At 44.4% G+C, this 13649-nt stretch overlaps 1 long non-coding RNA gene across 1 annotated transcript; it reads right to left on the minus strand.

The window, feature by feature from the left end:
- Positions 1-1527: 1527 nt before the first annotated feature.
- LOC146822036 (uncharacterized) lies at positions 1528-12198 on the minus strand. The gene is made up of 3 exons (XR_014962803.1): positions 11997-12198; positions 5359-5476; positions 1528-1777 (listed from the first exon to the last, which is right to left on the minus strand). It is a non-coding gene; the product is annotated as an uncharacterized LOC146822036 (long non-coding RNA).
- Positions 12199-13649: the final 1451 nt, after the last annotated feature.

A 13649-nucleotide genomic window follows, 5' to 3' on the forward strand; every position in this document is an offset into this window, starting at 1 on the left:
CCTAGAAGTAGTCTGATTATTTAGTCAGTTTCTAAGTACCAAATAGATTGCTTCAAATGTCTATGCAGTATGCATGTAGTGTTCTAACATACTATACACTTGTCTTTTACTCCTTCAATTCCCTAGTCAGTATCCATACACTTCCAGGAAACACCCTGTCACTCCCTTTGCAGTCCTCTAGTGACCCATTCAACACCATGTACTAATCCATTCAATGTGCCAAAACCCAAACACTTATAAATTCACCAAGACACTCTCTTTCCAGTAATCTAATGATTCAGTCACTGCCTAAGTATTCATGCACTGAGCCAGGCCTTAGCACATGGACTTCTTCAAACCCCTATCCACTATGCATGCAGTCCTCTAACCACCTACACACTTGTCTTTCGCACCTTCAATTCCCCAGGCAGTATCCATACACTTCCAGCAAACACCCTGTCACTCCCCTTGCACTCCTCTAATGACCTTATTAAGCATCATGTACTAATCCATTCACTGCGCCAAACCCTAATTTATTCACCCAGGCACTCTCCTTGCAGTACTCTAATCATTCAGTCAGTACCCAAGTACTCATCCAGTGACCCAGGCCTTAGTATATGGACTGCTTCAAACCCCTATCCACTATGCATGCAGTCCTCTAACCACCTACACAATTGTCTTTCACACCTTCAATTCCCTAGTCAGTATCCATACACTTCCAGGAAACACCCTGTCACTCCCTTTGCAGTCTTCTAGTGACCCATTCAGCATCATGTACTAATCCATTCACTGTGCGAAAACTCAAACACTTATAAATTCACCAAGATACTATCTTTGCAGTACTCTAATCATTCAGTCAGTGCCTAAGTATTCATGCACTGAGCCAGTCCTTAGCACATGGACTGCTTCAAACCCCTATCCACTATGCATGCAGTCTTCTAACCACCTAGACACTTGTCTTTCACACTTTCAATTTCCTAGTCAGTATCCATAGAGTCCAGCAAACATCTTGTCACTGCCTTTGCACTCCTCTAGTGACCCATTCAGTACCAAGTACTAATCCATTCCCTGTGCGGAAAGCCTAGCACTTATACATTCACCTAGGCACTCTCCTTGCTGTACTCTAATCATTCAGTCAGTGCCCAAGTAGTCATGCAGTGAGCCAGGCCTTAGCACATGGACTGCTTTAAATGCCTATGCAGTATGGAAGCAGTCCTCTAATCACCTACACAGTTGTGTTTCACACCTTCAATTCCCTAGTTAGTATTCATACTCTTCTAGCAAACACCCTGTCACTCACCCAGTGTGTCTCCTTATAGTACTGTAATCATTTAGTCAGTGAGAATGTAGAGTTTTAGTGAGGTAGGCTTTAGGGCAAGAACTGCTTCAAAGTAGTATGCACTATGCATGTAGTGTTTTAACCATCGTCACACTTGTGGTTCAGGGACATAGTTTCTTAGTCAGTATTTATATAAAATGTGTTTGTACAGTAATGGAATAGTATAATTTTGAAAGTTATTAATATACATTTATTTGTGATTCTTTTTTACAGATACAGAATAGGAGTGTTTCTCATCTGTTTGCACTCTTCTCGTGCAAGATTGTTCGGATGAAGGGTCCTTAGGTGTTTCATCATACTTGCCGTGCCGTACGAGTATTTCTTGTTAGGATCCCCTCGTGACAGAACTCTTTTGCAAATCTTGCACGTGACCAAGGGGGCATTGGTCTTTGTTTCCTCCTTGAGAAAAGTAAAAAATTTCCTTACCACTGAAGAAAAACGTTGTGGGCGTGGTGCCTTCTGCAAAAAAAAATTTTCAGATTCTGTAAATATTTTAAAACGGCAACATTCACAGTTTTTATAAGTTAAACTTATAACATTTTGTTAGCTGTATGCATTTTATATATCTGTGATTTGTTTCTTGTGGTATTTTGTTGTGATGTCATTTGAGATGTCATCAGTGATGTCATCAGTGATGTCACTGACCATGTCATAAGTGATCTAATATGTGACATCATCAGCAGTGCATTGCGGGGGCGCGAGTTATAGTTAGCTGAACTAACTATAACAGGGGAATTTCTAGGGTTTTGTACGAGGGAAATGTCCAGCTAACTATAACGCCCCTGAAACCTATGGTTTTTTCAGTGAATATATATATATATATATATACACTTCATTCTCTACCTCCCGCTGAAGCAGAGTTCCATGATTTTAAACTGTGTAGAAAAAACATTCAGATAACATATATAAATGAACATCAATCTCTTACTCCAGCTTAGTGTGCAATCTGCACTGCAACCTTCATGGCTCATTCTCTGCATTCTATTAAATGTAAAGACAAAAATCAGAAACTGCCCAACTAAAAGAATACTATGTGCTAGCTACACTTGTCATCAAAGCCTGTTATCCCTAGACTATAGACGTAATTCAGGCAACCTCCAATATATGGACACAGACTTTATTGCATCGGTAGGTTTAGCAACATATACTTTTACAATCCCACATATTAATTAGTAAACTGCTTGGCAACTGAAGCCTCCTTACTTTTCTCCTAAAGTGCAAATGCCCTTAACTAAATACCTTTTCCTAATTATTTCATACTCTGGAGTTATAATTGTCCCTAAGAAAGTTTCAATTATTCAAATGTATCCAATGAAATACAAAACAATTTACAGTATCATAATAATTTCCTTCAATACATTTCACAAAGGTGATACATTTACCCCACATCTCACCTTACATATGTATGTGTAATGCAGGTTCCTGTATGATACAGAACCTTTGCGTTATAGTATAATGCCATCAAACTTAACATAATATTCATCAGGTGTAGGCAATATCCTCATACAATAGTCCAAAACTAAACCCCAAAGTTGACTTTGCGATTCACAGTGTGGTGGCTAGAATCAATACCAGTGTATTCATGAGCTGATGATTGCACGACTTTTCAAGCAGCATGGATAGAAAAAGTCACTGGGTTGAAGTTGGATTCACAGTCCATTCTGAAACAAAGTTTTCTTATGTTATGCGTCTTAAAAAGCAGACGTAGGTATAGCCTTCTAACTGGCAGGGAAAACGTGCGTGAGCACCATGAAGTGCAAGTCCGATTCATCACTGAATTGTGTGCAGTTGCAAATAGTAGACTGCTTCTTATTTAACCGTGTTCCTTGTCTGTCTCATTACTGGAAATGAGCCTAACCTAAACTTTATATATAATGATCTCTTTATTTTAGGGAAGAGCTGATCTAGGTATTCCTCAGAGAAAGGAGCAGGTTTAATTTCCTGAAACGATATAAAGAGCTTGCCTCCCTGCATGTTAAGCATTTATGAACAATACTTATCTTTGATTATTTTCAGAGTTGAGGGGATCATAGTCTTTGGATTAAAAATGTATAACATCATATACTAGTTACGTCCTTGCAATGTGATCAAGCCACGGTACATTATGTGAGTTGCTACTTTGCCAACTCTCACAAACAGGCTTAAGATAATTTGCAAGGTTTGGTATAGTCCATGTTCGAAGCCAGTACAACAAGCATGTGCAATGCAATAGGTCTCGAATTCTCGCGAGTTTGAGCAATTGGCATTGTAAATGACAATGCCTATTATTTTTGTTTTGGTTTTTAAAACATAAATAAAAGGCATTGTCATTTACACAATGCCAATAGCTTAAAATCAATTCAATGCGAGACCTATGGCATTACAAATGGTTGTTTAACTTTAACACTGAGCGCGGCGCCCGCTTCAAGGACACCATGGTTGGCTTCTTCTTTTTTTTAAAGTTTAACACTGAGCGCGGTGTCCTTAAAGCGGGCGCTGCGCTTAGTGTTAAAGCTAAAAAAAAAAAAAGAAACCGAGCGCGGTGTCCTTGAAGCTGTGCCACGCTCAGTTTTAAAGTTTAAAAAAATTAAAATAAACAGATCGTGGTGTCCCTGAAGCAGGCACCGTGCTCCTAATGAAAGTTAAAAAAAAAAACATTAAACAGAGCGCGGTGTCCCAGAAGTGGACGCCGCGCTTAACATTAAAGTTTGATAAAAGTAAAATTTAAAGTGATCGTGGTGTCCCTAAAGTGGGCGCCAGGCTCATTAAGCAAATACCAAAAAAGCAGCCGCCACTGTCCCCATCAGTGCCAAAAACAAAAATAGTGCTCACCCGCTAAATAAAGCAGGCCATGTAACAAGCCAAGTAAAAGGTCCAGTCGTTATGGGCGGTAACAAATGGAGACAAGGCGGTGCCAAGGCAGGACTAACAAGCCTATTTACGAATCAGAAGCCACCATTTAAGAAGGACAATGACACAAATCAAATGACAAATATGGGCAGAGAGTGGGCGGGGCTACTAGTGCATTCCCTAATACAGCATGCCTCGCAGAGCAAGCAGTGCATGTGCACTGCCGCTAGGCTAGACCTAATAAAAAAAAAAAAAGAGTCTAGGGAACCCGTTGTCCGCCTACCCTCTAGTCACCTCCATCCAACGAAAAAAACAGACCCCAGTCATAGAATGAACAGCAATTGTGAGATAAGAATGAGATTTATAGCCCTGGTTACAGCATTAAACCACAAGCACTTGCCTTAAGTGGTCCAGATTAAAGGCAAAAGGAGTTCCTGAACAGATGATAAAATGGTTACCAGTGTATTTATATAGCACTTGGTCCCTGCTCTTGGGGAGTGGTAAACACAGCAGGAGGATTACATGCCATGGACAAATTAGGGGATAGAATAGGAGAGTGACAATGGAGCCAGCAAATGGGAAGCCTAAAAATCAGATATCCCTTGTTTTAAAGGAAAGAGCACTGGCACTGAGGTCTGGGTAGCAGTCGAAGTGCACTCTCAGGAGTTGAAAACTAGCATGTAGTAGCTAAAAAGGGGGGAAAAAGTGGGGGGACAACAGCAACAAAAGCCCTGTTTCCTACACCAGGGAATAGCCTTTAAAATAAATTAAAAGTGTGTAGCCCACTGGCACTCCAGTGGCTTCTGCATTAGAGTGCAGTAAATATGAACCATCATGCTCAGTTCATTAAACCGCTGGTGGTAACAGACCATCCTCAGTTACACAGTGCTTGGAGTTGTCCCATTCACCTTCTGCATACAGTCTCCTCTGCCACTTTGAAAGATCCAGCCTTTGTGAAAAAGCACACAGGTGGACGAGCATACCCTGTGGCGGCAGCAAGGTTATGGAATACTTTCCCAACAGACCTTCAGGTGGCATAGTTACTGAAATGTAAGTGCTCTCTGAAAACATGGCTTTATCCACCACAGTGCCTGTTGTAAACACTATGGGGGCATATTCCACAGCATCAAAAGCCCATGGGTGAACAACACGACCTATAAATATCAAAAATACATACATGCAAACATTAACTTACATAGGTGAGGAAATACCTGCATTTTCTGGCTCCACTGATATTCTTTAGACCATTTTTCTCCAAGGAGTAGCTCGTGAGCTACTGGTAGCTCTCATCTTACATGTGGGTAGCTCTCTTGTGTGCAGCCCGGCTTACTATTTTAGAAGAAAAAAAGATATTCAAAGTTGACATCTGAGTGACAAATCATACAGTGTCTGAGAGGCTTATGACTCAGTATTCCCTTGGTAGCAGGGATATTACAGCCATGGCTCTTATGCATTACCCACACAGAGGTATTCTAAATTGATAACGCTTGTTTTTTACATTACTGGTGGCAACTCTGTCTGTGGCACTGAGGTGATCACGGCTGGCACTCTGGCATGGGGTGGTCGCTGATGTAATCTTTTCTGCTATGCTCACTATTACAGTAGTAATACCAATAGTAAGAACAGTAGCTCAGGGTGATATTCAATGAATACAAGTAGCTCATAACAGAAAAGGCTGGAGTCACCTGTTGTAGAAGGACCCTTAGTTACCGGTACTTGGCTGCTGGGTAAATTCTGGTCTACCCTTAGGTGTAACCTGATGTACTGTAAGGTGGAATTGTATAGTGCGGCTTGTCACCTGTGAGGGTATCCAGGAGCTGGGGTGGTATGATTTACAGGAAAAGCAGGAGGTTTCCTGCAGGCTTGACTTCTCAGGACTGCCTATTGACTGATCATAGCACAGCCAGCACTAGGTGAAACAGCTCAAAAACATCCCTTTTTAGGTCTCGTCTGAGACAGCGCTTTAGCGCTGCTCTGGCGAGACTTATAGTAAGCGAGTTTTGGAAGTGCAAACAGTGGCTTTTCAGGCCGCCAAATACAGTGCATGTGCCCCGGGCGCGCGCACCATTTGGCAGCCTGAAAAGCACTGCCTGATCACTTGCTTTGATGTCCTCAGTGAGCCGCGCGGCCACTGAGGACATCAAAGTGCACACCATTTGCCATCCCTATTGTCTAGCTAGGTGTCGTCCTTGTTTCCTTTGATCCCTATCTTTCCCTTTCTCAATCTCACCCTCTCCCTGCCTTTTACAACTGCGGCCCGCACCACTGTGCCCGCCCCCACTCCCCCCTCCTACTCCCTCCTCGTTAGCTTCAATATACAAAATAAAATTACCGATAGCAACTGTGAATAATGGGGGTGTTATTCAGCTCGTGGTTCTAAGTGACGTCATAGACAGCGCAAGCTTTCTTGTTACAAGCGCTACTGTCTGCTTGTTTACTTGAGGTTTCTACTGTTGCTTGTGCATATTGCCTGAAATACAACTCCTTCTTAATTCTGCTTTCACCCACTGTTGCACGAGCGACATTCATCGTTTGTCTCCTCCCCTTTTCTATTGCCCAGCGTGTTTCCCCTCTGGGACAGGCCTGTGTTATGGCACGTTCCCAAAGAGCAGGGGGCGGTGCTCGTGGATTAGGCGTCTCCTCAGAAGCATAGCATGGCTCGGGATCGGCTACAGCCCTCAGACTGTTTACAGTCCGGTAAGCACTGCTCTCCGGTACTGAGGCTTCGTTAAGTGGGCTCCCATGTCATGGGTGTGGCTGAGGGGGTGTTGTATTCCGTTGCAAGTAAAATGTGCTAACGGGAACTGCCTGCATTTTTTAATATGATGTGACCCGGGAGACATTGTGGACGTACGGCCAGAGCTGCAGACTTTGAATGGAGCTGGGAACCAGGTTCGAGCCGCGGCGTCAGCTCAGCTTCCTGCGATTCTGGACAAATCACTTAATCTTCCCGTGCCTACAAACAAATGTGTCACCTTGTGTAACGTAACTAGTGCTCGTATAATGCACTCCAATACCTTCGGTAATGCAAGAAAGAGAGTTCTCTAAGCATGATGGCCGGTGCCGAGATAGCTTTAGCTGCTTTTTTTTTTTAAACAGATTTATATAGCGCAAACTCGAGCCGAAGGTATAGGAGCGCTTTACATGAGCACAGTTACGGTACACAAGGACACATTCTTTCCCTGACAGTGCTTGAAGATGCGCCAAATGGCTTGTTATAAGGTAACTTGGGGAAAGGGTTCAACTAAATTTGGCAGACCTGTTCGAATGAATTGGGCATATTGCCATATGTACGATCACAGAGGTGTTTAACATAACTCTTCATGACGGGGAACCCGCCCAGCAGCGAGATGGGAGTATGCTTCTATTTCTTGAGGCTAGTGAGCAGTTTTCATGCTGGCTCAAAGCTGCACCTTTTCTGTAGTAAAGCCTAGGTTGAATTCAAGCATTGACTGCTGGGACATCATTATCGGAAACCGTGAAATGTTGAATGTTTTAGCACTTTAAAATAAGCACCTATGGTATTTTACTGGTATGGTTAATCAACTCTCGGCACCATGCTGCTTCTTGAGGGCTTGTGGCACAGTTATCTAAACTCTTCTTTCACCCTGACGTAGATTTTCGTGTCTGGTGAAAGTAGACGTGGGTGTCAGCAGCATTGATGGCGCGCACAGGCAGAATTATACAGGTTTCTGTTTTTTCTAATTTCGGAACATTACTGCAGTGACACGAAGAATGCACATCCTTATAAACAACCAGTTAGCCCCTCCTAGTTTGGGGTAGACTTGACCTAAAATAACTTCTTCTAATCGTTCTCCTTCCCAAATCTTAAACACTGCTCCTCTCCTACTAAACTATGCTTTAAACGAGGGGTCATTGTATCACAATAAAGTTTACCGTGCCTACTACTTTTAAATAAGACCATAATACCATTCTTGCATTTCTTATTTTTGGTTTTCAGAAAGGTTTTGGAAGATACGGAATCAAAAAGAAAAGTCAGTGAAGAAGATGTTTAGTTATCATAAGTAGCAGTGCTGCACACATTTCTACTTTAGATCTCACATTTTTGTGCTGGCTACAAGCGTCAGTGCACGATGGCGTGTACTCGCACAGCTGCTCCCCGCATTCCCCCTCCCTTCTAGCCCAGCCATCTGCCTTTTCTGCGCCAGCCTTCAGCACCATGCCCCTCCCCCCGCTGCTTGAGCGTGTCAAGGCGATCGCGATCACTTTCGCTTTCAGAGTGATCGCGATCGCGATGACTTTCTCCTGGCCTCTCCCCTCTGCAGCGTCGGTGTGTATATTATTGGCTTCTTGTGACTGCACATTCAAAATCACTGTTTGTCGTCAAAATCCGGGTGCGTTTTTCACACTATTCTGGACAGCATCTTCTGAAATCCTCAGCAAAGCACGTCAAGAGACATTGCATGAGCCGTTATGAGATGTTGGTTTGCTTTCACGGTGTGTTGTTGTGTTTTAGCTTATTTGTAATGCAACACTATTACATGTGGACTTCTCATCAAAAGTAAAAACACAGAGATGTGTAGTGGACTATAGAGCAAGCCCAGCGCCTGATTAGGTGCTTCTGTGTGCGCGCTCGCTGTTTCTTTCTGTCTTTCTATCTCCCCCACCCTTCTCTCAATCTTACTGGATTTCTTTCTTGCTCTCTCCCTCTCTGTTTCTCTCTCGTCCTAACCATTTTCTGTGTCCCTCATTCTGAGTCTCTCTATCTCATTCTCTCTCCTTTCCTAACCCTCTTTGTTCCTGCAGTTCCCCTGTCTCTCTCACTCCTTCACCCTCTCTCTATCTCTCCACCCATCTGTCTTCCGTACTTCCGTTTTTCTCTGGGCACCTTTATTTCCCTGAGCCTGTGTCCCTCCCCGATACCAAATCTGAAACAAGCATTGGCATAACCAATAGGTCTCGCTTTTGGAACCTTATAAGTGTTTAGCCATGCAACAGTTGCATAACTAAATACTTATAAGGTCCCAAAAGCGAGACCTATTGGCAATGCCAATGCTTGTTCCCTTTGAAAGCTTCTGCGTCACCTGGGAGGAGTTCTGTGTGCGATGCTCTCTCTGTGTCAGGATATGTTAGATTTTCACCTGCGACTATTGTTTGTTGTATTGTTTACAAAGGACTTGTGTGACTTCTAATGTATTTGCAGTTTAGTTTTAGTTTCACATTTCCAGCCATTTCTTGTCAGCTGAAAGGTGAGCTATAAGGCAGTGGATATGACCTTCAGAGAGGTAGTTTACGCCCGAGGAAAGCCCCAGACTTTGGCGTCCCTATATTTAAATATATTAAATTTAAGAGGACCACAGATTTTATTGGTTAAACTGGCCTGCGCGTCACTTTGCAGAAATGCCATATTGTAAAGCAAATTGCCTAACTAGAAAGAAATAAAATATTCATATTCATATTTCACTGTAGAATGTGTCTTTGGACTGTTGAATTTCCCTATCACTGGCTTGCAGTTAGCGTCAACCATGACGGAATGCACAGTAGACCAATCACATCATTGTACACTCACTGCTGTATACATTGGTAAATATCTAATGACGGGCACTAATGTATACTTAAGAATAAAATACTTAGTATACAATACGTGAAGGAGTACGCAAAAAAAGGAAAACAGAAACGCAAATTGAATGTTCCAATACATGCTTACAGAAAGACTTCTATGTATGTTGAAACACCAGTGTGTGCACCAGGGTCGGGCTGGGACAGACAATAATATGCCCGCGCACCAAAAAACAGAATGGACCCTGTAAGGGTAATAAATACCTTTAAAACATGGCCAATGTTTTCAAATTGAGGCAGTTGTGAACTTGTATAGAAACTCTGTCCAAGTGCTTCGCAATGTATGGAAGACTGAATGGCTGTGTGCTTGCTTAAGGGAAATCAACAGAAAACTGTACCCAGGAGGCTGTAAAACAGGCTGACGAACGGCCCAACACATTTGTGTGCACAACAACCCAAGCACAGTAAGAGAAAGAATAAAGGGCACAAAAAACAGAAACGCCAGCGCTGGCGGGGAGCAGTGTGTGTGGTTTGGTTTGTGTGTAAATAAATAACCCTCTAGTAACAGCAAGTCTAAGATGATAGATGTGAAATTGGTGTGTTTGTGTACAAGAGTCAAAACCTGTCTACAGAGTAAATTGCACATCTGTGCACATTACTGTAAGCACTGTAGCACAAGTGTGTGGGGAATTAATGGTGCAGAAAAACAAACGTGTCCTCTTCCACCTGCGCGAGTGTGTGCATGCGTGTGTGTACACAAACACAAGGTTGTGTGCAGAACAGCACTCTACCGGTAAATGAGAAGCATGTACGGCAATACAAGCATGCGCAGAGATACACCAGAAGGTGCGGGTACACAAGACTATAGGTAGTAAAACCGAATGTAAACAATACAGCCACTGTCAGAAACAGGTGTACAGCTCCCCTCCCCTAACTCTTAACCAGGCGCCAAGACTGGGGAGATGCTCTGTGCAAGATGGATAGATACACGTTTCGGTGTCACTGGTGCCAAGCAAAAAACAGAACAATTCAACCCACACGCTGAAAACAGATTCTAACAGACCTTTTGAGATGCAACTATTTAGAAAAGGAACATTTGGCAGTTCATTTTCTACACAACACCGCTGGTCACTGTACGCTGAGTGGTGCTGCTGTGAAAATACATGTGGTCTTTGTCGTGTGGGCAGTTGTGCAGGTCTGTGTGCGAGGCGCCTAAGCCTGTTGAGTGTTGTCATACTATTGCCCCCTGTGTGTGCTGTACCCAACTGAAAGAAATCGGAAAGTTTCCGCAGACTCTTGGATATCAGCTGATCCGAGCGTTTGAAAGTGAAAGCAAACGTGAACAAACATTTGCAATGCAATAGGTCTCGCATTTACGTGAGTTTTAGCTATTGGCGTTGTAAATGACTAACTTGTAAATAAAAGGCATTGTCATTACAATGCCAATAGCTTAAACTCGCATAAATGCGAGACTTATTGTATTGCAAATGCTTGTTTTATTTTGAGCGGGAGAGTACCGTCACTTCTCAAGAGAGGCATAATGCTTTTAATTGGAGAGTACCAGCACTTCTCAGAAACAAGCAGGTACTCTGTTACAGAGTACCTGCACTTCTATTTTTCCATTTCAAGTACTGATTGTAACAAAAAGATATAAGGGGAGAGGATGTGGTCTAATGGCCAAGGCGGTTAACCTTGAAGCTGAGGAACGGGTTCGAGTCTTGGCAGGGACCCTCAACATCCTGTGATTCTGTGCAAATCACTTATCTCCGGTGTCTAACAAGAAATTAATTTGTCCGTCTGTAACGTAACTGGTTCTCATGTAAAGTGCTCTGATACCTTCGACTCTAGTTCATGCTGTATAAAACTCATAAAAACAATAGATGTCTTTAGCAGACATTATTGTAAGCTTTTTTCAGTGATAAGCGAAGGGAAAGTATAGACTGCAAGATTCCGCTGGCCTAGGAGAAATTCTACTTCATAAAGAATGGCACACATATGCCCATTAAGAAGCCGGCCGCTTTGCTAGTTTGAGACAGGTGTCACACCTGCAGCATTTACAGCATATTTTGTGAGGAACTAAGCTAGCGCCATAAGAAGATGCGAGACGAGGGTTTCCCAGGAAGACGGATGCCGGGAAGCGTTGCTGCCTAGTCTGCAAGAAGCCTTCTTCTTGGGCACCTGCCAGATTGCTGGACCGGGCTCCCGTCCTAAAAGGTACAGTACTGCCAGTTGCAGCGACCCCTCCGGCGCACACAGGGTTAACGGCACGCCGCGTTGGTCGGTCCAGAGCTCCATTCCTGTAATTGGAGACATTATTTACTTGGCGCACCTGACAGACCTGACCTGCTGCAGTTCCAGAGTTAGCAGGGGGAGAAGTTAGCGTGCAGGCCGGCCCGGCGCAGGCGAGTTCAGCGCACTCAAGTCCCCTGGCTCCTGCATGGCGGCAGTGTCAAGAAAGAAACCTTTTAACGGAGCGCGCTGCTTCCCCGGCATCTGCGGACATGGGCATGCAAACAGCTGGACAAGAGGAGCGCGTTCAAAATGGCCAGCAGAAAAAACAAGATGGAAGAGACGCCGTGCACAACAGACACCGTGCGCGTGCACATCATCGCGCGTGTCTGCCGCTTGTTTATATATGCATCGCGCTTTCACTTGAAAGCCCGATGCAAAAATAAACCTGCGTGTCTGAAACTACGCCGTGCGCAAGCTAAATCTCCAGTCCGAGTGGGCGGGGCCTAAGGGAGACAGGGCGGACACCAACCCCACTTCCAGAAAAGCCGGACACAAAGCAATGACATTAGTTCTCACCAAGGCGAAGCGCTGCAACGCAGGCGAGACCTAAAAAGCAGCGCTACTCTCACGTGAAGCCCCTCTAGAAACATCACCCTTGCATCCTGTGCTCTTCACTTGTGAATATCCCTGGTTCATGCTGAGGAGGTGTGTGCCTGTAAGATCTCTATAAACCTGCCAGCTGCCCTGCAGTGGGAGGGCGGGAGGATCAGGCACACGGTGTCCTGGCACATTCCTGGGCAGGCTTAGGGCCTCCTGCAGGGACAGTCAATGCTGGCCCCACCCGCTCCCTTGCACCCAGTTTCCAGCCCGCTTCCACGCAGGGTTGGAGTGCTGCCAAAAATAGCCACAGGACACCCTAAAAAAGCACCCCATCATGTCTGCAGACTATGACCCGTCAAGAAACCTTGCTTGATTTGTGTCATTGGGCTACGTTTTGGAAACATTAATGGCAAATACAGTGCACTGACAACAGGAGGGTGGGGGGGGAGAATGCACGGACAATGGGAGTGCGGGCGGGGGAGGGGAGGAGAATGCACAGACAACGGGAGTGCGGCAAGGGGAAGAAGCAGGCGAGAAGGCACGGACAATGGGAGTGCGGGCAGGGGGAGGGGGTAAAAAGTCACGGACAACGGGATGGAGGGGGAGTAGAGAAGGCAGTAGGAGAACGTCATTAAAGAAAATAGTGCTCACAGTCTAAATAACACTCGAAGTAAAGGGGCCAGTCGCCATTGGAGAATACAAATGACAACATGGCCGTAATAAAAAGGGACTACAAGCCTATAAACAAATCCGAAGGCAGCATTTGCGAAGGACAAAGACACAAGCCAATGAAAAATATGGGGGGGGGGGGCAGTGGGCAGGGCTTCCCTCACGTACTGAACTACAGCAGATCTTCACCATAGCAGCGCTTGCGCGCTGACTCTAGGCTCAACCTAGAAAGGATTTAAGCGCAGCAGCTTCAGTGTTATTCATGTCCAGTTCATGCCTTAGGCCAGCCATCTAGGAACCTGGACCAAGCTGCAATGGCAGCACAAAAATTGATTGCCAATTTTAAGAAGTCCAACAGCCTTCTTACATCCCCAAACCTCGACCCCCGTACAGACTGGCTGCCAGTGATGTAGCTCAGTAAACCTGTAAAGCTGGTTTAAACAATGTTCGACCGCACTTACCACTGAATCGCAGAACAGCA

The sequence above is a fragment of the Triturus cristatus genome, chromosome 6 (assembly GCF_964204655.1).
Source record: "Triturus cristatus chromosome 6, aTriCri1.1, whole genome shotgun sequence".
In the NCBI taxonomy this organism is placed as follows: domain Eukaryota; kingdom Metazoa; phylum Chordata; class Amphibia; order Caudata; family Salamandridae; genus Triturus; species Triturus cristatus.